At 39.5% G+C, this 26686-nt stretch overlaps 1 protein-coding gene and 1 pseudogene across 2 annotated transcripts in view; one reads left to right on the top strand and one right to left on the bottom strand.

Moving 5' to 3' along the window:
* Positions 1-26686, top strand: part of TMTC2 (transmembrane O-mannosyltransferase targeting cadherins 2) — a 448793-nt gene that overhangs the window by 28045 nt on the left and 394062 nt on the right. The gene's annotated exons all lie outside the window — the stretch shown is intronic.
* Positions 24354-24808, bottom strand: LOC122892264 (annotated as a pseudogene).

The raw sequence follows: 26686 nt of genomic DNA, 5'->3' as shown, positions 1-26686 counted from the left end.
GATGAACCTCATGGCGGTGCTGTTTTTGTGTAAAGAATGGTCAGGGATTTGCAGATTTACTATCAGCAATTTCACATGGGTTAGGGAGTGCTTCTAGAACGCTCCTCCGGATCCCTGTTCTGTTTACGGCATCGTCCTTCTCGTTGATAGAGACTTAAGCTTTCATAGGAAAATCGAAACAGGGAGTTGGGCAGTTACTAAGTTTATTAACATCCAGATAGAAGTTGTGGGTCCGCGTGAACAGATTAAGCACAGAGATCTGGGATTTAGACTTGGAAACACTGCATTTGTTGCCCACGGTGGAGAATTTAATCCTGTCGATTACAAGGAGGAAGCAGCACATTTTCATGTTAGCATTTATATTTGGAATATTGAGCGCTAGTATGAGAGTTTACAATGTTTCTGTGGCTTTCTGTTGATTATATTTTAACGAAGTCTGAGTCTCGAAATACAATAACAAGGTAAGTAGGCGAAGACTGAAAATGAGCAAAATGGTCACTGAAAGTTTCAGCAACCATCTCTCTGTTTTGCAGATAGTAGGCTCTCAGGAGATATTTAAGGAATGAGTGAAAATATCATGCAGTCCGGGTACCATGGCACTAGGTGAATGCTTTTTCCCTTGGGCTTGTGCCTGATAAAGACAATGTGATTCTGCCTCTTCATCATGACGTCCTAATTAATGTAGGGGAAAGAACACAGCCTAGGCCTCAGATAACCTTGGGTGCACATGCTGGTTCCATTGGTTTTCTGTGGTGACCACTGGCAACTTATGAATTCTCTTCGACCTTTCCTTCCTTCCTTCCTTCCTTTCTTATTTATATTTTAAAATATTTTATTTTTTTTTTAATTTGAGAGAGAGAGTGTGAGAAAGAGCATGAATGGTAGAAAAGGGCAGAGGGAGGCAGAGAAGCAAAATCCACACTGAGCAGGGAACCCAAGACAGGGCTCAATCCCAGGACCCTGATAGCATAACCTGAGCCGAATGAAGGCAGATGCTTAACTGACTGAGCCCCCCAGGCACCCCTCTTTGACTCTTATTTAACTGCATCATGGAAATGACAATGTCCGTATTCTAGGGGAGTTTAAGAGTCAGTGTGTAAAGTTCGTGGTAAATGGTGCAGGCTAGATAAATGGTAGTTTCATTACTACATTTGTTGTTTGTTGAAATGATTTTTTACATGCAATATTTTAAAGTGATTCCAGTTTTGAAGTACAATGATTAGTTTACCTAATCTCCAAAATTTCATCCTTTCTATCCTTCTTTTTTTTTAATAATAGTTTTATTGAGATATCCTATAATTCACCTATTTAAGTTGTACAGTTTACTGCTTTTTTTTCCCTTTTGTTGATATATTTTTAATAAAAACTGTATATATCTAAGGTGTACAGCATGACTTGATATATTGTTGACCCTTGAACACAGAGTGTTTGGGAGGTCAATCCCCTGCACAGTCAGAAATTCAAGTATAACTTTTGGGTCCTCTAAAACTTAACAATTAATAGCCCACTACTGGACACTTTATTGATAAACAATCTATTAATGTGTACATTGTATGTATTGCCTACTCTTCTTACAAAATACTCATACATATTCTTACAATAAAGTAGTTAGAGAAAAAATATTCTTAAGAAAATCATAAGGGAAATCCATTTACAATACTGTCCTGTATTTATTTAAAAAATGTTCATCTAAGTGGACCTGTAAGTTCAAACCCATGTTGTTCAAGGGTCAGCTGTACATATAAAGTGAAATGATGGGGCATCTGGGTGGCTCAGTTGGTTAAGTGTCTGTCTTCAGCTTAGGTCATGATCTCAGAGTCCTGGGATGGAGCCCAAGTTGGGCTCTCTCCTCAGCGGGGAGCCTGCTTCTCCCTTTCCCTCTGCCTGCCTCTCCCCCTGCTCACCCCCCCCCTCAAGTAAATAAATAGAATCTTAAAAAATATTAAAGTGAAATGATTGCTACAGTCAAGCTAATTAACATATGTCCTCACAGAGTTAACACATATAAAAAGTGTGCGAGTACACTTGAAATACACTTTTAGCATTTTCCCAGTGTTCAGTACAGTATTATTAAAAATAGTTATCATATCTATCTATTGAATCTCCACTTGTTTGTTCTGCATAACTGCAGCTTTGTACGCTTTAACATCTTTGTGTTTCCTTCACTCCTCTGTGCCCTGCTTGTACTTTCTGTTCCTATCTCTGATTTTCTTCTTTTTAGATTCTGCATATAAGTAAGATCAGACAATGTTTGTCTTTCTCTGTTTTATTCTACTTAGAATAATAGCCTTAAAGTCCATCTGTGTTGTTGCAAAAGGCAGGATTTTCTGCTTCCTTCTGGCAGGATAATATTCCATTGTGTATTTCTTCTTTATCCATTTATCTGTTGAAGGCACTTGGTTATTATAACTAATGTTGCAGGAAACATGGGAGTGCAGAGATCTCTTTGAGATCCCCATTCACCTGCATTGGGTATATGTATCTAACAGTGGGTTTTTAATGTATTCACAGATATCTGCACCTGTCTCCACAATGATTAGAACACTTTTTAAAAATTAATTATTTTTATTAACGTATAACGTATTATTTGCTCCAGGGGTACAGGTCTGTGAATCATCAGGCTTACACACTTCGCAGCACTCACTATAGCACATACCCTCCCCAGTATCCGTAACCCAACCACCCTCTCCCTACCCCTTTCTGCCCCCTGCCCCCAGCCGGCAACCCTCAGTTTTTTTGTGAGATTAAAATTCTCTTATGGTTTGTCTCCCTCCCAATCCCATCCTGTTTCGTTTTTTCCTTCCCTACCCTCCAAACCCCTGACTTTGCCTCTCAAATTCTTCATTTCGGGGAGATCAAATGAGATCGGGATTATCAAATGATAATTTCACTCAGCATAATACCCTCTAATTCCATCCATGCTGTTCAGATGGCAAGATTTCATTTTGATGGCTGCATAGTAGTCCATTGTATATATACACCACATCTTCTTTATCCATTCATCTGATGATGGACATCTAGGTTCTTTCCATAATTTGGCTATTGTGGACATTGCTGCTATAAACATTCAGGTGCACGTGCCCCTTTGGATCACTACATTTGTATCTTTAGGGTAAATACCCAGTAGTGCAATTGCTGGGTCATAGGGTAGTTCTATTTTCAACTTTTTGAGGAGCCCCCATAGTGTTTTGCAGAGTGGTTGCACCAGCTTGCATTCCCACCAACAGTGTAGGAGACTTCCCCCTATCTCCGCATCCTCTCCAACATCTGTCATTTGCTGACTTGTTAATTTTAGCCTGACTGGTGTGAGGTGGTATCTCATTGTGGTTTTGATTTGTATTTCCCTGATGCTGACTGATTTTGAGCACTTTTTCATGTTTCTGTTGGCCATCTGGCTGTCTTCTTTGCAGAAATGTCTGTTCATGTCCTCTGCCCATTTCTTGATTGGATTATTTGTTCTTTGGGTGTTGAGTTTGCTAAGTTCTTTATAGATTTTGGACACTAGCCCTTTATCTGATATGTTGTTTGCAAATATCTTCTCCCATTCTGTCAGTTGTCTTTTGGTTTTGTTGACTGTTTCCTTTGCTGTGCAAAAGCTTTTGATCTTGATGAAGTCCCAATAGTTCATTTTTGCCCTTGCTCCCCTTGCCTTTGGCACTGTTTCTAGGAAGAAGTTGCTGCAGCTGAGGTCAAAGAGGTTGCTGCCTATGTTCTCTGCAAGGATTTTTATGGATTCCTGTCTCACATTGAAGACTTTCATCCATTTGGGGTCTGTTTTTGAGTGTGGTGTAAGGAAATGGTCCAGTTTCATTTTTCTGCATGTGGCTGTCCAATTTTTCCCACACCATTTGTTGAAGAGACTGTCTTATTCCCATTGGACATTCTTTACTGCTTTGTTGAAGATTAGCTGACCATAGAGTTGAGGGTCCATTTCTATACTCTCTATTCTGTTCCATTGATCTATGTGTCTGTTTTTATGCCAGTACCATACTGTTTTGATGATTACAGCTTTGTAAGAGAACTTGAAGTCTGGAGTTGTGATGCCACCAATTTTGGTCTTCTTTTTCAACATTCCTCTGGCTATTTGGGTCTTACCTGGTTCCATATAAATTTTAGGATTATTTGTTCCTTTTTTTTTTTTTTTTTTGAAGAAAACAGATGGGATTTTGATAGGGATTGCATTAAATGTGTAGATTGCTTTAGGTAGCATAGACATTTTCACAGTATTTGTTCTTCCAATCCACGAACATGGAACTTGTTCCATTTCTTTGTGTCTTCCTCAGTTTCTTTCATGAGTATTTTGTAGTTTTCTGAGTATAGATTCTTTGCGTCTTTAGTTAGATTGATTCCTAGGTATCTTACGGTTTTGGGCACAATTGTAAATGGGATCGACTCCTTAATTTCTCTTTCTTCTGTCTTGCTGTTGGTGTAAAGAAATGCAACTGATTTCTGTGCATTGATTTTATATCCTGACACTTTTTGAATTCCTGTATGAGTTCTAGCTGTTTTGGGGTGGAGTCTTTCGGGTTTTCCACATAAAGTAGCATATCATTGGCAAAGAGTGAGAGTTTTACTTCTTCTTTGCCAATTCGGATGCCTTTAATTTCTTTTTATTGTCTGAGTGCTGAAGCTAGGACTTCAAGTACTATGTTAAATAGCAGTGGTGATAGTGGACATCCTTGCTGTGTTCTTGACCTTAGGGGAAAAGCTCTCAGTTTTTCCATATTGAAAATGATATTTACTATGGGTTTTTCATAGATGGCTTTGATGATATTGAGGTATGTAATTCTCTATACCTCCACTTTGAAGAGTTTTGGTCAAGAAGGGATGCTGTACTTTGTCAAATGCTTTTTCAGCATCTATTGAGAGTATCATATGGTTCTTGTTCTTTCTTTTATTAATGTATTGTGTCATTACATTAATAAAATTGATTATTTTAAAATTAAAATTTTTTACTGATTATTTTAAAATTAAAATTATTTTAAAATTAAAATAATAAAATTGATTATATCCACAAATTGATTGATTTGTGGATATTGAACCAATTTTGCAACCTAGGAATAAGTCCCACTTGGTTGTGGGGAATAATTCTTTTAATGTACTATTGGATCCTATTGGCTAGTATTTTGGTGAGAATTTTCACATCTGTGTTCATCAAGGATATTGGTCTATAATTCTCTTTTTTGGTGGGATTACTGTCTGGCTTTAGGATCAAGGTAAGGAAGTTTTCCTTCCATTTCTATTTTTTGGAACAGTTTCAGGAGAATAGCTATTAATTCTTCTTTAAATGTTTGGTAGAATTCCCTGGGGAAGCCGTCTGACCCTGGGCTCTTGTATGTTGGGAGATTTTTGATGACTGCTTCAATCTCCTTACTGGTTATGGGTCTGTTCAGGTTTTCTATTTCTTCCTTGTTCAGTTTTGGTAGTTTATATGTTTTTAGGAATGCATCCCATTCTTCCAGATTGTCAAATTTGCTGGCATATAGTTACTCATCATATGTTCTTGTAATTGTTTGTATTTCTTTGGTGTTGGTTGTGATCTCTCCTCTTTCATTCATGATTTTATTTATTTGTGTCCTTTCTCTTTTCTTTTTGATAAGTCTGGCCAGGGGTTTATCAATCTTACTAATTCTTTCAAAGAACCAGCTCCTAGTTTCATTGACTTGTTCTACTGGTTTTTTTTTTTTTTTTGGTTTTGTTTTGTTTTTTCTTTGGTTTCTATTTCATTGATTTCTGCTCTGATCTTTATGATTTCTCTTCTCCTGCTGTGCTTAGGCTTTCTTTGCTCTTCTTTGTCCAGCTCCTTTAGGTATAGGGTTAGGTTGTGTACTTGAGCTTTTGCTTGTTTCTTGAAAAAGGCTTGTATCGCTATATACTTTTCTCTCAGGACTGCCTTTGCTGTGTCCCACAGATTTTGAACCATTTTGTTTTCATTATCATTTGTTTCCATGAATTTTTTCAATTCTTCTTTAATTTCCTGGTTGACCCATTCATTCTTTAGTAGGATGCTCTTTAGCCTCTATGTATTTGAGTTCTTTCCAACTTTCCTCTTGTGATTGAGTTCTAGCTTCAGAGCATTGTGGTCTGACAGTATGCAGGGTACCAGTTGAGACCCGATTTATGACCCAGGATATGATCTATTCTGGAGAATGTTCCATGTGCCCTAGAGAAGAGTGTGTATTCTATTGCTTTGGGATGGAATGTTCTGAATGTATCTGTGATGTCCATCTGGTCCAGTGTGTCAGTTAAGGCCTTTATTTCTTTGTTGATCTTTTGCTTGGATGATCTGTCCATTTCAGTGAGGGGGGGTGTTAAAGTCTCTTACTATTATTATATTATTGTTGATGTGTTTCTTTGATTTTGTTTTTAATTGGTTTATATAGTTGGCTGCTTCCATATTAGAGGCATAGATATTTAAAATTTTTAGATCTTCTTGTTGGACAGGCCCTTTGATTATGATACAGTATCTTTCCTCATCTCTTATTATAGTCTTTGGCTTAAAATCTAATTTATCTGATCTAAGGATTGCCACCTCATCTTTCTTTTGATGTCCATTAGCATGGTAAATTTTTTTCCATTCCCTCACTTTGAATGTGGAGGTGTCTTTGGGTCTAAAATGAGTTTCTTGTAGACAGCATATTGATGGTTTTTTTTTTTTTGTTTGTTTTTTTATCCATTCTGATACCCTGTGTCTTTAATTGGGGGAGTTTAGCCAATTTACGGTCAGGGTAACTATTGAAAAATATGAATTTAGTGCCATTGTATTGCCTGTAAGGTGACTGTTATTGTATAGTGTCTCTGTTCCTTTCTGGTCTACTACTTTTAGGCTCTCTCTTTGCTTACAGGACCCCTTTCAATATTTCCTGATCATTGCAGTGATTCTCAAATGTCTTTGCCTGAGGCAGAATTGCACCACCCTTGCTAAGGACAGAGCTAAGTAATCTGCGGGTTTCCCCTTCAGGGCTTTTGTTCCTGAACGCTTCCCTACAGCTCTGGGGGAGGGGAGGGGATTGGAATGAAAATGGCGGCCTCCCAATCTCTGCCCCGGAGGAACTGAGAGCTCGGGCCCCCACTCCTCAGTGTGCCTTCAGAGATAAGCAGTCAGTCATTCCAGTCTCCCTGTTCTCCGGCTGCGCTCTGAGCTCACCTGGCCTATGACCGAGCATTTATATCTTTGGCTCACAGCCCTGTTTGGATTCTCCAAACCCAGCAGATTCCTGCCACTCTGCTCCTTCCAGAGCAGGAGGTTGAATCTCCCTGGATCTGCCACTTTTGGGGTCCCTGCTTGAAGATCAGTGGCCTGACTGTGCCTTGGATCCCGGTTTAGGGTAACCCCCATCTGAAAGTTCAATCTTTGGCTCTCTGTAGTTAGCTTCCCTCTTCCGATCCCTGGGATCTGGGCCACACTCAGACACCCCTGATCTTTCTGTGATCCCGCGGGCCCTGAGACCATACTTACCCATGAGGGCTGTACCCCACTTAGCCTCTGGAGCAATGTCTCTCAGTGGAGCAGACTCTAAAAGTTCTGATTTTGTGCTCTGTTGCTCTGTCACTTGCCAGGTACCGGCCCCTCTGCCCATGGTCTATCTTCCTGGTGCTTTGAATTCACTTCTGTTCAGGTCCTACCTTTCAGAAAGTGGTCGATTTTCTGTTCCTAGAATTGCTGCTCCTCTTCTCTTCTGTCTCCTGTTGAGTTGTAGGTGTTCAGAATGGTGTGATAACTATCTAGCAGAACTCCTGGGATCTGATGTCACTTCAGTCTGCTACTCCTCCACCATCTTGCCTCTACCTCTGATTAGAACACTTTAATCACATCTGAGAGAAACTCCGCATTCTTTATTTTTTTAATTTTTTAAAAAAAATTTATTTGACAGAGAGAGATCTCAGGTAGAGAGAGAGAAAGGCAGAGAGAGGGGGAAAGTAGGCTCCCTGCTGAGTGGAGAGCCTGATACGGGGCTTGATCCCAGGACCTTGAGATCATGAACTTAGCCAAAGGCATAGGCTTAACCCACTGAGTCACCCAGGTGCCCCTCCACATTCTTTAGCTATCATTCCATATATCCTCATTCCCCTCTGCCCTATGCAGCCAGTGATCTTTCTATTTATATAGATTTGCCAGTTCTGGACATAATCACATGTGTATAAATGGAATTATAATCTTTTGTGACTGGCTTCTTTCACTTAGCCAAATATTAGTGCAGTTTATCATGTTGTAGCATCCATTGGTCCTTCATTCCTTTTTACTGCCCAGTATACCCTTGTATGAATATACCACATTTTATCTAGGTATTCATCCGTCTGGATATTTAGGTCTGGATATTTAGGATATTTAGGTTGTTTCTACCTTTTGGTTATCGTGCATAGTACTGTTGTGAACACTACTAGTCAAGTTTCTGTTTGAGTACCCGCTTTCAGTTTTTTGGGGTATATTCCTAAAAGTGGACTTGCTGATTACGTGATAAAACTATGTTTTACCAGCTAAGGAACTGCTAGACTGCTTTCCAAAGTGGCCATTGACATTCACTAGCAATGTCTGAGTATCCTGTTTTCTCCACATCCTCAACCCTCGCTACTATCTTTTTCTGTCCTGTCATCCTAGTCAGTGTGAAATGGCATCTCATTTATGCTTGTGATTTACATTTTCTTGATGACCAGTGCTGTTGAACATCTTTTCATATGTCTCCTTGTTATTTTATTATGACTCTTGGTTAAATCAGAAAACTCTTTTATCTTATTTGTCTTGTCCAACTACCAGTGGTCAGGCTTGGAGGGGGGGAGGTGATTGATTAATGTGCATCTGGAAAACTCAGCAAAAGATTTAGTAAATGTTTCTCACTTCTGTCTTTTAGCTCTCAGATCAGGAAAGGAAAACAAGACTAGAACTAATTGCTCATCAAGAGAGGAGTAACAAATATAAGTGGTTCCGATATGCATTTAAATTAGATTACATTTAATGAGAGGTTTTCTAAGTGGAGTTAATTTGAAAGGACACATAAGTTATTGGGTTTAATCTGTGTACCTTTCAGTAAATAGCTATAATCCCTCCTCCCTCCTTCAGTTTCCGGTAAATAAAAGTTACTCTTCAGAAGAGCATTTTACTTCCTTGTTCCTCCTGCTCTCTGTGATTGGCAGCTGCTGGGTAGGTTCACTAGTGTAAGCTGCCCAGGTTAGGGGAGAAACTCACACTCTGCAGTTTTCATATGGACCAGAAAACATGTATGTTTTGATAAAGGAGCAGAGAGAGGAAAAAAAAAAAAAGTTTTCTATTTGCTTTTGCTTCTAATAGCTTCAATTATGTTTTATTTTGCTTTTTCTTTCCTGAAATAAATACTATTTGGTCAGTTTCAATGTTAAAATTAAAAAAAAAAAAGGAAATAAGTCCCTTATTTTCCTGCTGAATAGGGAAGATGTCTACTACAATTATGTAATGAACCTATTGTCTATTTAAAAAGACCCTTTGCATCCAACAGTTGACTATGAGATAATTTCTAAAAATAGTGGAGTAAGAGGATAACGGACTGATTTAGCAAATGCTTTGAAAAAAAATTCCAAGTTAATTTTGGTGAGAGAAGACAGAAATAGAGATCAAAATATTCAGGCTATTTAAACATTTATGGAAAAGTCAGTGCCTTGCCTGGACAAAATTTCTAAGATTTCTGTAATGATAGCGTGTGGCCATTTATATACTATGTGATACTTTTTTCCGAGTGTTTCCCCATCCAGTATTGTGTTGGCTCCTCACAAGAGCTATGTGATATAAATAGGCTCCTCACTTCAGAGATGAAGAAGTTGAGATCCTAAGATGGCAATGACCTATCCCAGTCTGTCTTCTGGTTATTGATAGAGTATGGATTTGAATCTGGGTCCACTGACATCATTAGCCCTTTTTATCCTATACTCTGTGACTGTTTCACTTTTGCTGGATTGCTTCTGGAAGAACTGCAAGGTTTTTTCTTTGTGTATTTTGCAAAATGTTCACCAGCTCTCCCACTCCTGCCATTATAAAGACTCTCCTAATGAATTATGCATCAGCATTTGACTTAAAAAAAGAAAAATCAAAGGACTTGGATTTAAGTAGTATTCTCACACGGAAACATACTACTTCTTACATGCTTTTCTTTTCCCCTAAAATTGTTTGTGAAAGAATGATTTAAATACTAATGTGAAACCTCATAGAATGTTGCCACCTCAAGAATATGTAATTTACTGTGCTGTAGAGTTTAGTTTTGAAGAAAATTAGTTTCAGTGGCGTAAAAAGATTTTGTGTTCTTCCTCCCACCCCCACCCAGTTTCATTGACTGTCAGTAAAACCCATCTTAAGAAACAAAGTGGGTTTTTTTTTTTTTTTTTAAAGATTTTATTTATTTATTTGACAGAGAGAAATCACAAGTAGACGGAGAGGCAGGCAGAGAGAGAGAGAGGGAGGCAGGCTCCCTGCTGAGCAGAGAGCCCGATGCGGGACTCGATCCCAGGACCCTGAGATCATGACCTGAGCCGAAGGCAGCGGCTTAACCCACTGAGCCACCCAGGCGCCCAACAAAGTGGGTTTTGACAAGCAGTCCTCACTTTCTGCCTCATGTTATAATTGTCTGAATTTCACATGCTCCATCTGATGCGTCTGCAAGACGGTCTTTTTTTGTGGACGTGTTTATTCATTGCATCTTTGTAGTACCTGTTGCGGAGCCTGCACACGGTGGACACTCACCGGTGTGTGCTCAATGAATGAATTAGGATTCAGTTGGTCATCATGAATGTGAAGGAGAATGAACAAGAAATTTATAACAGTTATTAGATCTCAGGTCTTATAATTTGGTACACGAGAAGGTTTGGGGCTGAGAATCACTGGTGCAGGTAAGGTGCTCAGAAGCAGGGATTCTGCTTTGTAGGGGAGGGCTGGAGGAGTGGAGGTTTCCATTTGTTTCACCTCAAACATTCCCACTGCAGTTTTCTGCCCAGTTAGCTGTAGTTGTACAAGGCACCCTGAGAGATGGGATCTAATACAAACCAACATACAAATTAGAGTATGTCACAGAGCCTCCTAACTTTTGAAAACATGCCTAGTCTGCTCTGTGCGCTGAACAGTGTACTTATCAAAGTAACGACTTGAGTACCAGCCTTATTTTGCCACTTAGAGCTGAGAGGCCCTGGATAAGTCACTGAATTAATGTTTGAGTTCCAGTTTCCTCACCAGTCAAGTGAGGAAACAAAGACCTTCTGAATTTGTTGTAAGAGTCCATTATTCTTATAATTTATTGTAAGAATGAGTGATATTATAAAAGGAAATGTTGTCCAGTTGCCTCCTGACATAGCTCAGGTTTGACTGTAGAGCACCAAGACAGTGCAAGCCAGACTGGAAATTCAGAAATAATCATTTATTAATTTTGGACTCTGAGAAAGTGTGTTGGTGTACTTTTAGAATCTGTCATTACCTCAGGAGGACTGAAGGGAGGTTGGCTCTTTAGAGCCTCTCATCTGTCAAGCTTAAATAGGAGGAAGGCAACAATATGCTACTTGTTAGACTTCCAGGAAATAGAAATGTTGTATGGAAACTTGGAAGGAGACTGATAATCAGCTGTCTAGCTTATATTCCATCATAAATCTTCTAGCGATCAATTGGTATGACTCTCTAAGAACATATGGCTGTTACTGAGTGATGTTATTCTATCATATTTCTTGTAGATGGCAGTATCCATTTGTACTTCCCTGGGAAAAAATATTCAGTTACTTCATGACCTTTGGCAATATTCATGCTTAAACAACAAACACCTCTGTGCTCCTGGTGTGTGGGAGATGATATGTGCAAACCATAGAGCATCAGGAAATCAGGGAAGGTCAAGGTCATTGTGAGATGATCACCTCCCATTGTTGAGACCTCTAACTATTATCCACAATTTCACAGTGTTCCTCTCTGTGGTAGTAGGAGAGTGGGAAGGGGAGTTACAACCTAGATAGAGTGAGAGGCCTTTCTTGTTTAAAAAATGTTAATGAAAATTTGTGTGTTTGGTTTTTTGTTTTTTGTTTTTTGTTTTGTTTTTGTTTTAAGCCATCAGTAGAGTATATTTTTGGAGGGCATCCAGATTTGGAAGTGGGATTAGGAGAGAGTATTTTTTCAAAAGATTTTGCTAACCTGGATAATCAAAAGTAAGTTTTCTTCTCACTGCTTTTCCACCTTTTTGTTTTCTGTCAGTTTCCTAATACCTGGAGGTGTTTTCATTAAGTGTGAATTAGTTTGTACTGAATATTAATTTTCTTTTGAAGAAGTAGTTTTAGAAAATTGAAATGTTGATTTATGGCTCACTGTTTCAGGATGAGTAGTTCACAAGATTTTTATTCTTTTTTTTTTTTTTTTAAAGATTTTATTTATTTATTTGACAGACAGAGATCACAAGTAGGCAGAGAGGCAGGCTGAAGAGAGAGAGGAAGAAGCAGGCTCCCTGCCGAGCAGAGAGCCTGATGCGGGACTCGATCCCAGGATTCTGGGATCATGACCTGAGCCTAAGGCAGAGGCTTAACTCACTGAGCCACCCAGGCACCCCAAGATTTTTATTCTTCCGTGACTAATATGTCAAGAAAACTTATTCTGGGTCTCTCTGCTATTGTTAACTGGACGTCACACCCAGTGCACACACAGGTTGCGAAGAAAAGCGCCAGGAAAGCATTGATGATTGAATAGTATGCAGGAAGCATGCCGACCACACGATGATAACGGGATGGCAGTGACACTTGGGATTCTTTTTCCTAGCAAAATAACCCCTCCAAGACCCTCAACTCCCCCTTCCAAAAAACCCAACAACATTCCTTGTGTTTTTCATAGGTGCCAGGTATGGACCTAGGCACTTTGTTTACACTATTCCCCTGTAGATTTCCCAGTGATCTGGACAGGAAAGTTCTGTCGTTACCTGTATTTTACAGATAAAGTAGAGCCCCCAGATATTATGTGGTTGGCCCCGGTCACATAACTAGAAAGTGCAAAGGCCGTATTTGAGCTCAGATTATATCTTTTTAATCAGTTATACCACACTGCCTTTGAATTGCTGTGTATCCTTAGGAAAACCCCTTTTCTTTCCTGATATACAATTGGGTGACCTGTTAAATAAGGAAAGTCTGTTTTCTTTGTCTCCCTTCTAATTCTCCTCTTTTGTGTTGGCTTTCTAAACAACACTTGTCACACTTATTTTATTTTTCACTGTCAAAAGTAGAAGAAAAATAGAGGAATTAAATTGCAGTTCTGGTACGTCAAACATAGAACCAGTCTTAACCCTTTGTTACATTTTCTTCTAATCCTTTCAATTGTATGTATTGATTTATTTCTGCTGAGACAAAACTGCACTGCTTATTCATAGTCTTTTGCATTCTGCTTATTGGACCTTTGGATTTTCTGTTTTATTCTCTTATATTGGTGTGACAGAATCTTTGCAAGAGATGCCTGGCATCCCCTTCCCAAGACTGGGGATCCACAACTTTAAACAACCACAACATGTATTTTTAATTCAAGCCCTCACCCAGAACCCTGAGGAGGAGGGCAAGAAATCACTCCCTCAGGCAGCTCCAAATGGAAATCTACCAGTGGCGGAAGAGTCCAACAAATCAAAAAAGGTAAAAAAAAAAAAAAAAGGAATAAAATAAAATGAAATGACAGAATACTAAGTGATTGAACAAGTTCTAGCTGTTAAGCACTTTCATGTCTATGTTGTGGTGTGTGTGTGTGTGTGTGTGTGTGGTGTGTCCTTTTGACACTCTTGACATAGAGCTTTGAGAGCCATGATTAAGCATCTGATCTGATCTTCATCTCCTCATTAGCTGTTCTTCCTCTGGTAGTAGGTGGTCTCTAGCATGGGCAGCAACACGTTGAGTAGCTGGGAAAGCCAGGCCATCCTGGGCTCCCGTGGTCCCCAGCATCACTTCCTTCAGTGGAGTGCTTGGTTCAATGCAAGTTTTCTGGTTGTACAAATGTTTTTCGATAGACCTGAAGTCGTCTTCTCTCTCTCTCTCTCTCTTTTTTTTTTTTTTTTGGTCTTATGTACTCCCAGAGCTTTCTCTACAGCAGGAAATGTCTTACCTAGAATTGGTTTGAGATGATTGAACTTTCTTCATTTTTAGAAAAAGTTTGTTTTTATTAAAGTAATCCTTCTAATTTGAAAAGTCAAAAGTACTATAAGGCTTTTAATGAAAAACAGACCCCACTTCATTCACTCCCTGTTTCAGAGCCGTGTTTCCCCCCAGAATGGCCATTTTCATCTCTTCGAGCTTTATTTCTGAGTATCTGTGTATTGGAATAATAACAGGGCGGCCCTAAGCCCACTTATCAGTTATGTGCCCTTTGAGAAAAAATGCTGATGGGTCCGCAGCCTACAATGCTCTTTCCAAAAGACAATGTGGACTTCAGTGGAGACAGATTTTCAGGTTTCCAGTAAATGCCCGTGACTGTTGACCATTCTCTTTAACCCGTGTCCACGACAGAGAGGAACACCCTTAGCACATTGTTTTGGGTAGTTGCGTAACACATAAATTTTCTTCAGTGAAGATGCTAGTTTAAGAGCAGTGAGGTGGTTAAATGCGATCTCAGAATCGGAGGCAGAGGACTGAGAAAATAAATATCCAGGAGCCATCTGGAAAAGAGAGCTGTGCCTAGACATAGTACACTTTACATTACTGACTGCAGCTCCTCCTTTAAAATCCTAACGGGCACACTTGCGGAGTGAGACCTACTTGGAAACAGTGTAACCCACTGTTAAAATTTTCTAGGGAGGTAAAATGAAGAAGTGAGGCATAGAGATAACTCCTTTGTCTTTTCAAATATATAAGTTATTCTGATTAATGTGTTTGCACATGGAAAACTGTAGCATTGAGACGAGCTAGCCGCTTTTTCTAGTAGCTTGTGGAGAAGCAGGCATCTTCAGGAAGGTAATTATTTTAAGTGCATCTGTAGCTATGTAATGCGCACATGTGTTTGTAATTACAGTTGGCAAATTTAGAATCAAGTGCCAGATTTATCGGTGTTTATATATTCAACAAATGAAAAAATGTATTTCATATTGGTTGCTACCTTTACAAATGTGCATTGTTTCAGAGTTTGCAAAGCACACCACTTGGTCGTTGTCACCACTGAAATTTGCTGTGGAATACGCAGTACAGAAGGTTGTGTTGGGTCACCTAACAGGCTTATCGCTGAACTGAGCAAATGTTACTTCTTAGGTTGCCAACATGGGGCTCCAGAGTGTCTGGCCGTGTGGTGGTAAGACTTGGCATGGGAGTTCAGGGTTTTTTCTCCTCTTTTAAAGAAAGAAAATTATACGTTAGTGAGTACAGTAATATTTTCAGTAAGTAGAAATAACATGCTGTCAGGACATAATTTATGAGAAGTATTTAGTAGGCCATATACAAATTTTAGAACAGTGGGAATTTTTGGCTAGAAATTTATGGCTGTTTGCTCTTAACTAAACTCCAGGCATTGGAGGCATGCATTTAAATGCTTGATATGTATATTAATTTGTTTGCTTATCAATTTGTTGAAGTTTTAGGCTTTTGTATAAATAACAGGATTTTTACGGGGGGGCAGCGTCAAGAAAAATAACAAATGTAGGATTTCGTACGAGTAATGTCTTACATCAACAGTTTAGTTATGTGTGTACTGCCAATTAGATTGCTGTGTAATCAGGAACTAGTAAACCAAGTAAGTGCGTGGCTGGCAAGGTTCTATTTTCTAAGGGATGGTTTATGTAATAAATGACTAAATGGCCCAGCTTTAGTTCTTGGATCGTGCTAATGTATGCAGAAACAACATAGAGCCAATTCTTGATTAATAGGAAGTTTACCTAATTTGTAAGTCATGAGGCTTCCCCTTCGTTCTCCTTGTTCCTTGCCTGTTCCCCTTCCCATCCTCATTTTCATAACTGCTTACAAAAGGTTTGGGTGGGAGAATGATGGGGAGTTATTTGGTTGGGATTTTGGCCGATATTTTTTGGATCTTGGGAATTGTTCAAACGTCTTGCTGGTGTGAAATTTAAAAACTAGTTATATATGTATTTAAAAAAATTTATTTAGCCTTCTTTACTGAAAGCAGTTTCTAGTTGGCTCTGGCTGTATCCTACTGGTTCAGGAAATTTAAAATTCGACATCATGCTTTACTATCGATTTTTATACAGATTCTTGTCAGAGTAAATGTCTCAATGGGCTCTTTTTTTTTTTTTTTTCCTGGCTACCTTTTTCTGGAGGAACAGCTGTAACTTCCCTGCATTTTCGTTTTCATGATCTTTAAGGCTCAGTGAACAATTGAACACAGTAGTTATACACAGACAGATGAGGACTAATTTAGATTTCCAGCTGTGTGGAAGCATGGTATGGCTGTATTTCTGTAGGTCACACAATGAAGTAATTTTATAGTTCTAATTTGGAATATTCCAGCACCTCCCTAAAACACTGTTAGCTGGAGTACAGAAACTGATAAAACCTAGATTCCTCTCGGGTGCCATCTGAATAGGGTTAATTGCCCTAAGAGGACCTTTTTGGAAGGAGTTCCAAAGCATGGACACTAATATCAGCATCACTGCGAGATGTTGATGGGCTGCATTCACATAATTGTAGTAATTAAAGTCATTGACTAGTCTGTAAGAAAACTTCAGGAATTTTAAAATTGTCATTGCTTGGGGCTCAGTGGGTTAAGCCGCTGCCTTCGGCTCGGGTCATGATCTCGGGGTCCTGGGATCGAGTCCCGCGTCGGGCCCTCTGCTCGGCAGGGAGCCTGCTTCCTCCTCTCTCTCTCTCTGCCTCTCTGCCTACTTGTGATTTCTCCCTGTCAAATAAATAAATAAAATCTTTTAAAAAAAATTGTCATTGCTCCTAGACTCTTTTTTGGAAGTACTTTTCATTTGTGAAGCAGTTTCCCTATTCGTTATGCATATACAAATAAAGCAAGCTGAATAATAGAAATGATGCCATTAAGAAAGGATGAATATTAGAGAAGATCATTTATTTTAAGTCTGCTGAATTATAAGTAATGAATTCCTGGCTGGGAGGCGAGAGTAGCATATGTGTATAAGGATACCAAAAGTCATCATAGATCCTAGTGCTACATCAGTTCAGTAAACATGTATTGAATACCTACTACTACTGTGTTACCAGGTATCAAAATTCTATTAAATGTTTAGGATTCACAGATGAATAAATACACAGTGTGCATGCCAGCTCTGTCCTTGTGCAGTGTGTAGAAGGGTTAATTCAGTGATTTCAGCTTTCTTGTGTGTGTCTCTGGCAACTGCTTACAGGCAGTCAGTCCAAGTGACTGGGTTTACTCCATATTCTTTCTTCTGGTACATGACATGCCTTTGGATATACCATTCTTAGAAGGTAGAAGGAGTTTTTAGGGAGGTTTTCTCAGAGATTGTGATTTTGAGTGTCTACCAACACCAAAAAAGAAGCTGGAAGACGGCAGTTGGAGTCCAGAGAAGTAAGGGACATGGCGACATGAAGGTATTGGTCTGTCTTCTTTGTGGGGAGTACAATGCCAGAGTCCTTGTAATGTAAGCTTGTGTAGTTCTTTATAGATTAAATACAGTGAGGCTGAGCATATATGCAGGTAAATATCTCAAGTTTACAGAGTTGTGGGACAGTCTTTAAAAATGTGTGTTCCTGGGGTGCCTGGGTGGCTCAGTCGTTAAGCATCTACTTTCGGCTCAGGTCATGATCCCGGGGTCCTGGGATAAAGCCCTGCATCAGGCTCCCTGCTCGGTGGGAAGCCTGCTTCTCCTTTTCCTGCTCCTCCCGGTTGTTTTCCCTCTCTCGCTGTGTTTTTCTCTGATAGGTAAATAAATAAAATCTTAAAAAAAAATATATAGGGGTGCCTGGATGGCTCCGTGGGTTAAAGCCTCTGCTTTCCACTCAGGTCATGATCCCAGGGTTCTGGGATTGAGCCCCCGCATCAGGCTCTCTGCTCAGCAGGGAGCTTGCTTCCTCCTCTCTCTCTGCCTGCCTCTCTGCCTACTTGTGATCTCTGTCAAATAAATAAATAAAATCTTTAAAAAAAAAAAAAAAGTTTGTTCCTTCAATTGCATACCAGGATATAAAATGGCAAATTTTAGCCCACAAATATTCCCTCAAGCCCATGTCCGGCACACGCTGCTTCCTCTCCTCACTGCTATCGTACCTTAAAATTTCGGTAAAGAGCTAGTGTGTGAATTCAGGCTGGCTGCCTGTAATGAGACTGGCCTTGGGCAGGTCACACCAAGTTGAGTGGGTAAATCCTCAGCCTCATATTAAGGAGCTCACTGCCTTCGGCTCAGGGCGTGATCCTGGAGTCCCGGGATCGAGTCCCACATAGGGTTCCCAGCTCCATGGGGAGTCTGCTTCGCTCTCTGACCTTCTCCTCGCTCATGCTCTCTCTCATTGTCTCTCTCTCTCAAATAAATAAATAAAATCTTTAAAAGGAGCTCAGAAGAACAGATAATTGTCCTGCTTTGTGATATTATGATGAAGTTATGCAGGAGTTGATCTGTAAGTTTTCTTTTGCCTGTAAACAGTCACCCTGAGTCTGAGCAGGCTTGGCTGTGTTCTCTGCTGAGTATCTAACAAGGATCAAGTCTAGGCATCAACTGGGCTTTTCTCCAGAGGCTTTGGGAAAGATGTGTTTCTAGGCTCATTCAGGTTGCTGGCTGAACCCAGTTCCTTGCCGTTGTAGGTCCGAGGCTCCTGTTTTCTCACTGTCAGCTAGTGGTCACTCTGTTTCCAGAAGTCACTCACTTTCCTTCTCAGGAGGGTCCTTCCATCTTCAAAGCCAGCAGTGTTGGCTCACAACCTTTGAATCTCTCCGACATCCCTTTCTATCATCAGCTGGAAAAAACTGCCTGCTGTTGAAGGTCTCATGTGATTAGATTAGGTTTACCATATAATCACTCCTTTGCCATAATCACAGGAGTCACACCAGGGAGTGGCCATCATAGGGGTCGTCTTAGAATCCTGCCCACTATAGTTGTTACTGGAAACAGAAGTGAGGTTTAAAAATGGGTAGTTGGAGGGGGTGATCACTGAGCTGGAGGGACATAAAATACACTTGGGTTAAAGTCCCAAGTCTCCACTTACTGGATTTGTCATTACTGTCCAACCAGTATTTACTGACGGCCTGTGTTCGGAGCCAGTCAGTGCACTGCCAGAGACTGATTTCCCAGTCCTAAAATGGAGGGGACTTAACATTTACTTTGAAGGGTTCTTGTGAGAATTAGAGGTCCTATAAGTAAAGTACCTGACAAAGAGGGGTGCTCGTCCATGGCCCTATCAAGAGGAGTGTATGGGAAAGAGTCTGAGGTGAGTTGCAGGTGGGAAGGGAGTATTGACAGAGGTTAATTTACACATTCTGTCTCTCATTCAATGGGTGTTTACTGACTCCTAAATAGGAGGCTGAGATAAGGGTAAGTGAGGGAGATACTTAGCTTGAGGACAAAATTTTAGGGGTTAGGGAAGGGTAGTGCTCAAAACTCAGCAATAAGATAAATGATATGTTAGGTAATGTTTTAAAAATAAAATTAATGCAAAAAAATCCATAATAAGCCAAGTATCGGTATCAAGGCTGCACTGCTTGTGCTGAGTCATATTGTACGTGGGGTCATGTCTGAGGTAAGAGTCAATAATACTGATTCTGTCTTTATTTAAACATTATTATTTTGTATTAACTTTGATTTTTTAAAAAAGTATTGTGTTAATTTCATTATCTGGATACCTGAGTTTTAATTTTCATGCTCAAGGTGAAAGCCTTTCTTACCATACCCTAACCCTGTTCACCTGGTATAAGGCTTTTCCTTTCTCTTTTGGGACATTGGAAGTCAGCTACAGAGCATAGAAGTTAAATAAATGATACGCAAAATGTAATCAAAGTTAAACTTCGCTTTGAAGATGATTTCGACTACATTTAAATATTATTTTAGGTTAGAGTCCTGGCATTCTTCTCAGTAGTTCTTCCATTTCCTCACTTATTAAAATAGTGATCAATAATTGTCCAGATGATTAGCTTATTTAAAAAAAAATATGTCCTGTGTGTAAATTATAGAATACTTTTTTTAATTTTGGAGTTGCTTTAAACATCTTTGAGTCTCAATAAAGTCCTATTAGAGTGTTCGTGTAATAACAGATCTGTCAGTTTAGACTTTTCTGTGTAATTCCTCTCTGATTTCAGTGGCTTTGTAATCGTCGTTCTTTTCAGCTGTTGCACGCTGTTATGGGTGCTTTCCAGTAATGCAAGTGGTTAGGGCAACTGCCACATAATATCAGAGTGACATTTTATTGAAAATCTCTACTCCATTGTGTTCTCCTTCCATAGCCTTGTCAGAAAAGGCTAACATTTTCTATGATCTGGGCATTATTCCCATGATGGGTATTTAGTCCTATGATTGCTGTATTATTGCTAGCATTTTAACGTTTCTGAGAAATGCAAACCAAGATGCCACTTATTGTTGTGAATGTATTCCAAACAGTACAGTTAACCTAAGAATAGATAGTTGGAAAAGGAAAACATTGCTTCTGACTAATAGAAGATAAAATGAAGTCTTTGATTTAGTGAAGTTGCAGTTACACAGCTTTTATGATGTGTAGAAAAATTTATTAATATCCCTTTTCCCTTACGAATGAACAAATACCCATACTTATACAGTGATATACCCGTGACTTCAGATATTCTTAAACCATATAAAATATAAGCAACTAAAAATCAGTTGGAATTTATGACCATAAAATAAAATGTCCATCACGGGACATAATATTAATTAATCTGAGGGAAATCTGATACTTACATTTAAAAATTGTTCTGAGGGGTGCCTGGGTGGCTCAGTGGGTTAAGCCTCTGCCTTTGGCTCAGGTCGTGGTTTCAGGGTCCTGGGATCGAGCCCCGTGTCTGACTCTCTGCTCAGCGGGGAGCCTGTTTCCCTTCCTCTCTCTCTCTCTGCCTGCCTATCTGCCTACTTGTGATCTTTCTCACTCTGTTGAATAAATAAATAAAATCTTTTAAAAAAATTGTTCTGAATGGTTATAAGCATCAAATGACAATGCCACGAGTGATTTCCTTAATAGAATTTTGACTGGAATTGTAAAATTGTGATACTGTTTAATCTCTATCCTTTTGAGAAACTCATGTCACATTGATGTAATGGTAAATTTAAATAACAGTCAATATAATACTAATTTAGCCAGGTTTCTTCCTATATATTTTCAACTGAACCATCTTTTTTTTATTTTTATTTTTTTAAATAGCAAGAGAGATAGTTGGGGGAGGGGCAGAGGGAGAGAGAAAATCTTAAGTAGACTTCCTGCTCAGCATGGAGCCTGATGAGTATTGTGATTTCACAATCCTGAGACCATGACCTGAGCCAAAACCAAGAGTTGGATGCTTAACTGACTGAGCCACCTGGGTACCCTCAACTGAGCAGTCTTAACATGCGTTTTTTTGTTTGTGTGTTTTAATGTCAGGTGTGAAATTGACACTGGTAGGAGAATAATGTTAATAATTAAAATTGTTATGCGCAGCACTGTTTAGAAATGCATTTAAACCTATATCCAAAGCATCCACATTGTGAAACTAGACAGTTCTATTTGCTGCTTTAAAGCAACTACTCTGTAGGGAACTTTTAAAAATAGCCACATTATTAATCTATTAATTTAAAATGGCAAGCAGTTCTGTCTACCCTGGGTAAGGAGCAGGAAGTAGATACCACCGCAAGCAACATTACAGGCTTATTTCTTAGTTTTGTTGGTATCCATATGGCAAATATTCAGAAATATAAATGGAGAATGAGAAGTGAAAGATTAAAAAAGCAGGGAATTTTCCAACTACAGATTTGATTGTTTGTAAAGAAATCTGGGGCTGATTTAATTCCGTGATGCTCAAGCTTCACCAGAAACAACCTATTGTAGTAAGCCAGAAACAACCTATTGAGCTTTTTTGTGTGCTTTTAAAAGGAATTTTTTTACCTTTCTAATGTCTAAATACCAGTGCCCAATGGGAGATATTTGCCTGATGTTTTTGAAAGGATCACATTCAACAGAAAGCATCTTAGACAATGGGGTAGAATAATAAATATAGGTTGGGAGAAGGGAAGAGAGTCTGTTGGTGTGCAAAGCAAGCTTTAAATACTTTCTCAGCTTTGCCAATAGCAATTTGCTAGGAGTCATTGAGTTACTGTGGTATTTTTATTTTTGTCTTTCTTAGAAATTTCTAATAGTTCCAGGTTAAACAAACTAGTATAAATCATTTGATCTTGTATGATTAGATATTTTTCCCTTTGTCTTCATTTTACAAGTTTGTAAAGGACAAATGGCAGAAATTACTATGTTCCCTTAAAATAGCATCCCAAGGGACAAAACTGTATTATATTTAGTAAACAGATGAAAATGGCTTCATTATTCATGAAAGTACACCTTTACCAATGCAGAGTTGTTAGAGTAGATGCCATGGGGGAATTTATTTTTATCTTACTCTTTAAGCTATTTTATCAGAATTCTCTTCCTACCTTTCTATTAGTTTAGAAAAATATTTTTTTTTTGATTTTGAATAAGAAGGGTGATCTGTTGCCTTTTAAATTTTGTGATCACTTGCTGAGTGACAGACATTTTACATTCCAGATGAATGCACAGAATTGTTAATAGTTACTTGTTTTTCTTCTTAAATAGACAGAAACAACAGGTTGCATCTTGTGTTCCTTTTAGTTTTATAGTGTTTTTCAAGCTTTAATGCTCTAAGAGGAGTTTTATTTAGGAATAGGGAGCATTTTCCTCTGAGTCACTTGGGATAAATTGTATGTTGGCCTAGTAGAAAAACGCAATAGTTGAAAATGTGCTCATTCATACCAAGTGAGAATTCCAGATCATTTACCACCAAATATTTAAACATTTTGAGGCTATTAGGGGAAAGAAGAACCACTTATTGATGTTAGTTCTTTTAATGCCACCTGTAACTGTTTTGATCAGTGATGAAAAAAAATTAGTAAAATTTTTCTTCATCACTCTTCTATTCCGTTAAAAATGATACGTAGAGGGGTGCCTGGGTGGCTCAGTAGGTTAAACCTCAGCCTTCGGCTCAGGTCATGATCTCAGGGTCCTGGGATCCAGCCCCCGAATCCGGCTCTCTGCTCAGCGGGGAGCCTGCTTCTCCCCCCCCACCCCACCCCTTGCCTGCTTCTCTGCCTACTTGTTATCTCTGTCAAATAAATAAATAAAACTTGGTAAATGCTTGTCCTGTGGGTGACTATGGCAGTGATTATAAGAATCATAGTGGCCCAGTGTCTTAACAGTGCCAGATATGTGTTGAATACTAGAAGTTGAATGAGACGTATTTCTGCCATATAAGAGCTCAGATTTCCTTGCCCCTTTGTGAGTAGATGTGACCATATGATTTGGTTTTGGCCAGTGGATATAAGTACAAGAGATGTGTGTAATTTAATAGGTGTCATTTTCTTTCCTCTTTCCTGCTGGCTGGAAGATAGATATGATGGGGGGACCAAGATGGCCCCAAAGCAGATGCCACAACAAGATAGGAATCTGTCTGGGCCCTGTACTGTCAGGGTCCTGTCATTTCTGGCACAGGACTATATGTTATGCAAATGGAATGAAATCGCATCTTGTTTTTGCCACTGTTATTCTTGATTTTCTATTTATTTTTGCTGAACTTAATCTTATGCTAAGATCTAATGAGACAAATGTTATAGTCGTTGGTCAGGAAGCCAGGTAGGCTAAGTGGATTGAATATGGATGAAACGACCATCTGTTAGGAATAGCAGGGATATAATTAAGGTAGGAGTCCAGAGTTATCTATCTTTATGTGGACATGAGGTGCTAGATAGGAATTCAGGAAGAATGACTCAGAGAACCCTTTTTAAAGGAAAGTAATATTGGAAAGAGAACTACAGATGGCTTTACAAAGCCTGTTTCATGCAATGGGTATTGCTGCTGACTCTTTGGTGAGTCCTCTTCCTCAAACTATGACAGGTACTTTTCATTGTCACAGAGATAAAATAGAACATGTATGGTGAATTGCTTTGTAAACCATGTTCTGGGTAATGAGCGCATTGAACAGGTACAACTCAGAGGATGAAATCATAATGCAAATTTAAATTGTGCTTCCTGCTATCCATTTAAAATGTATTCAGAGGGGAAAATTTATCTCCTGTTTTTAATGAAAATTCTAGCAAAATACAAAATCAAATATTTTCCTAAGTCAGAGAACCTGCTAGAGTTTTTCTAAGTTCGCTGGTATTAGAAAACCTTATAATTCCTTTAAATAGCAATTATAGTCTCATTTGGGAAAGAGTTTGTTTGTTTGTTTGTTTGGTTGAGTAAAGCTATATTTTAACCAAAATATGCAGTTACATGGGATCTGTTCATTCCTCTTCCCCAGCAGCTGGGGCATCTCCAACCTCAGCATTTCTGCTGTCAGTGACTTGAGCTCTGTGCTTTGAGACCAGTTTAATAAGTTCTTTTCTGAGGACTTCCGGGGAACCTCGAATCTTTAGTCTCTGAGACAGTGGCTGGAGTTAGAAGCTTGGAGTTGGGAGCTTCCTTTCAGAGTTTGTCACATGTCGCTTTGTCAAACAAGACAAACCAGGTTTTCGAGCTTGACCCGGACTTTGCCTTTGGAGCATTTCTTTCTGGCCTTGCCACCACATTTGTTCACTAGGTCTTTGTCTTTTTTGGCCAACTTTCAGGCATCTTTCTTCTCCTTGTCATCCTTGGGTGCAAGAGTGAAGCTAGGAGAGCAGCGGCCACCCCTGTGGCCTCGCAAAGACGTCGGACAAAAAAAGAAGTGGAGAAGTTCATCTTCGTCTCTGGTAGACATTATACGAGGGCATCTGCTTTCTGGAAGGGTAGATATGATGGGCCTTCACTCATTGGACAAATATTCATTGAGCCCCTTCTGTGTAGCAGGCATAGTTCTAGGCTGGAGATTATAGTAAATAACAAGACAGAAACTCCTGCTTCCTGGAGCGTCCTTCTACTAACTACTAATTTCTTCCTGGCTAATTTTTTCTCCACTGACTAGCTGCTATCATAGACTCTTTTAAGATATAAGAACAGTATCAAGTATCCACAGGACAATTTTTGGGTTGGGGATTCACACTGGCTTTGCCCACTTTGGATGCAGCGAATACTCAAGAGCTGACTCATTTTCTTGAGTCTTGGGTGTGTCTCTGAATCTCTGAGCCCTCCCTGCTGGGATCATCTGACCACAGCCCACCCTGGACAGTTTTGTTTTTCCCTCTGTCTGACATTTTCCCCTTCAGCCCTTGCTTTTTGGGGATCTATGTCATAGTATTTCTTTACTGGGGACCCTGCCTGGTGGACTACTTCTTCTTCTTCTTTTTTTTTTTTTTTTTTTAAGATTTTATTTTTTTATTTGACAGAGATCACAAGTAGGCAGAGAGGCAGGCGGTGGGGTGGGTCGGGAGAAGCTGGCTCCCTGCTGAACAGAGAGCCCTATGCGGGACTTGATCCCAGGACTCTGGGATCATGATCTGAGCCGAAGGCAGAGGCTTAACCCACAGAGCCACCCAGGTGCCCCTTCAATGTCCTTTTAGGAAGGGAAACTGTCCATGCTTCCCAAGTGAAGTATTCTATCATGTGGCAGCAGGCCACCTGATATTTCTTAGGTTGGGAACACTAGTAAATTATGACTTCCAAAACTGGGACAATATAATAAGCTTTCAAAGTGCCCTTGAGGTTCCTTTCTGTTGAAGGGAAAGGGGTAGGACTCATTCCTGTTCTCCTCAGTCAGTGTGTTACCGGACACTTTTGTACCCACTGAATCAGCAAAGGGTCAAATACTTCTGTGCTGCTTCCTTGGAAATTTGCATTTTGGTTTACATCTTCCTGTGTATCTGATATTTGTCATCTGAGGCCTGAACTAAAAGCTCTTCTTTTAATATCCAGTTACACATACTTTTCAAATATAAAAGTTTATTTGTATTCTCTCTCAGGAGGGCTTTCTTAGGGGTAGCATTGCTGCTTTCGAATTTCAATGCTTGGCTAAATTACTTCATCTTGGCTCAGATGTACAGAGAAAATGGGAACTTTTTACTACTCTGTTAACTGATCTGGCCTTCTCTGCTTCTAGGAGAGTAGAGAAGGGACCGCTACAAAGTCAAGTAAAAGAAACAGTGTAACAGAATTAAATTTTATCTTTAGGTAAAAAAAGGGGGCTCTTGGGTTTTTCTTCCTATGTGCTCTCCTTCAAGAGGTCATGTGAGTGTATGGGGGAGAAAGTGAGACATTGGGTAGAAGGAGAGATGGGGTCTTTAGTTCTGTATGGAGCCCTTGGCATTCTCATTTCTTCCTGTGGCTGCTATTAACATGATCGGGATAAGTGATTATGGAGATGGGAGTAGTTTTGTCTTTCTAAGGAGAGAGCCTGGACGTATCTCTTTCTTTGGATCCCAGTACTCTTTCAGTATCCATGTATCCCTTAAGCATTTATATTTCCCCTCCTAGGTTGCAGAAAATGCGGGGTTCTCTGCCTCCCTTGTGGAATCCTTCATGAATCTAATATGGCCAAAGGTGGTTGTTACTGCTTCCTCCCCAACTTTTGGCTTGGATCTTCGGGGCGTGTCTCCTCATTCTTGCAGAGTGGTTGCTACCCTTGGGCAGAGTCAGGTCCATGTTCTGAGCAAGGAGAGTAGGGGAGGCAGAGCGAAGAAAGGGGCACACCTGCTAGGTCTTT

Source organism: Neovison vison, chromosome 12 (assembly GCF_020171115.1).
Source record: "Neovison vison isolate M4711 chromosome 12, ASM_NN_V1, whole genome shotgun sequence".
NCBI lineage: Eukaryota > Metazoa > Chordata > Mammalia > Carnivora > Mustelidae > Neogale > Neogale vison.
This window is presented reverse-complemented; position numbering and strand designations above follow the sequence as displayed.